General features: G+C 38.3%; 1 long non-coding RNA gene across 1 annotated transcript in view; it reads left to right on the forward strand.

Annotated features, from left to right (window-relative positions):
• Window positions 1–1,925, forward strand: part of LOC106148519 — a 30,757-nt gene extending 28,832 nt beyond the window's left edge. Inside the window, exon 4 of the long non-coding RNA XR_001234050.1 lies at window positions 1,349–1,925. This is a non-coding gene — a long non-coding RNA (uncharacterized LOC106148519). The remainder of the gene's footprint in view (window positions 1–1,348) is intronic.
• Window positions 1,926–2,412: the final 487 nt, after the last annotated feature.

Below are 2,412 nucleotides of genomic sequence, written 5' to 3' on the forward strand. Positions count from 1 at the left end.
TTTTTTTGGTTTTTCTCCGGTACCGGGAACCGAACTCACGACCTTGCACTTGCCAGGCAGGCGCTTTTGCCGCTGAGCTAAATCCCCAGCCCCTGAGTTGTTTAAATAACATGAACTTCCCCACAGTTCTGGAGGCTGGAAGTCCATGACCAAACTGATGGCAAGTTTAATGTCTTCTAAGCCCTCTCTCCGGCTTGCAAATAGCTAACTTTTCCATACGTCCTCATGTGGTCTTTACCACTGTCTTTTAGAGTGCAAATTTCTTTCTTTTATGTCAAATTAGATTAGACCTCATTGCAAAGGTATCATATTAACTTAATTGCTGCTTTAATGATCATATCTCCAAATGCAGTGATATTCCGAGTTTTTGGGATACAGATCTTCAACGTATGAACTGTAGGGGACACGTGTCAGCCTATAACACATACATGTATTGTTATTATTTTTCTTCACATTCATATTGGTTAATATCAATTTTGTTTTTAGGAAGCAGTGGTACATTCAGTCTTCCTCAGTTTTCCAGAATGTGTTGTTTGTTCAATAAGTATGGATAAGCAAAGGCTCTGGTACAATGACAAGAGGTGTAGTATGCTATGCCTGTGGATACGGCATGGGCTTTGACTCCCTGTGACCTTGGATTTCATCCTGATTCCATTGCCTCCTCCACCTGTGCGGTGAGGGGGGAGTTACTGAGATTCAGCTTCATTTTATCAGCATACAGAGGGGAGAGACCTTCTTGTCAGGTTTGGGTGAGGATTAACAATAATTTATGCAAACATATTCAGCTCAGAGCCATCCTTCTTAGGAGATTGGCTGTTCTGGCTCAGGGCTTGTATTCTCTCCATTTTTGGCACACTTATACTAGATTATTTCACCTGAGCTAGAGATCTGCCAAAAGGGCTATACAGAACAAAACAGTAGTTTCCTTGAGTGCTTTGGGGGATTAGTTTAGCCAGGATCTTTCTGTGATAAATACAATAAACATGTAGTTCATGATTCTATGAAAAGATCATTAGGAAAGCTTAAAAACAAAGATTACATTCAAGCTATGAGGATCAAGAAAAATTGGATAATTACAAACCCTAGGTAGTTATCTTAGTATAGTAGGCAGCCTTTAAAGGTTTCTTCAATAATCCCCAATTCCTTGTATTTATATCCTGGTTCCATCTGCTCTCCTTTTAATGTGGGCTGGACTGGTGATTTCCTTTGAGTAAACAGAAGAGACAAAATGTGATGGGATATCACTTCTGAGATGCAGTTACATCAAGATAGTGGCTTTGATCTTGTGCATTCTTTCCAGTGCATTTCTCACCAGCCTCTGCCCTCATCCATCTCTCTCTCCAACCAGCTGCCACAGCCTGAGGACACCCAGACGGCTAATGGAGAAGTTTGTATGGTGGGACTCTCAGAAATGAGTGGAACTTGGAGGTGGATTTTCTTGACCCTGCCAGTGGCTACGTGAGCCATCTTGGAAGCAGATTCTCCAGCCCCAGCCAACGACTTGACTGTACCTAAGGCAGAAGCACCCATTAAGCTGCATTCAGATTCCTGACCCATGAAAACTCTGAGATAATCCATGTTTATGGTTCAAAGCTGCTAAGTTTTGGGGTATATTGCTATGCAACCACAGATAACTACTATACCCAACTTGTACCAAGTCTGCGTTTTTCTAAGTACAGGAATACTCACACTTAATTCAACTTCTGTATTTCAAAAGTAGGTTGGGTATATAAATTTTATCTATTTATTTTTTATGACGACCCTAGCACTCATACTTCACATATACAGCGAGAACAGCAACAACAAAAACACAGAGACAAACACAAAACAAAGAAGAGGAATACAAAGAAATCTAATCAGAGGATGACTTTATATACTTTTTATTTTTATTTTCATTTTTATTTTTTTTTAGGTTTTTCTCCGGTACCGGGAACCAAACTCACGACCTTGTGCTTGCCAGGCAGGTGCTTTGCCGCTGAGCTAAATCCCCAGCCCCTATATACTTTTTATTTTGTAGATTAAGTAAAATGTTTTTAGACTTCATAAAATAGAAAATAAATATATTTTATTTTTATTTTCTAGTAAAGAAGTCTGGCATGGCATTGTTGAAAAATACTTTGAATAGCACAGTAATAAATTACAGAACAATTCAAGAACAAAGATCACAAATGAGATGGGTACACAGAACTGTGTCAGCTTAAAGGGTCCTGGAAGAAAACTTAACAATGGCGACCTCAAAAATAGGAGCAATATAACCAAAAGAAAATATTTTAAATTTTGGTTTCATTACATAAAGCTGAAACATATTCATCATCCACTTTTTTAAAGACTACAAAATATATAATAGCATTGATAAGTTAGATTTATAGGATACTTTCATGTCTGTTTTTCATATATTTTATGTCTTGTGTG

Source organism: Chinchilla lanigera, unplaced genomic scaffold (assembly GCF_000276665.1).
Source record: "Chinchilla lanigera isolate Chin_1 unplaced genomic scaffold, ChiLan1.0 scaffold00022, whole genome shotgun sequence".
NCBI lineage: Eukaryota > Metazoa > Chordata > Mammalia > Rodentia > Chinchillidae > Chinchilla > Chinchilla lanigera.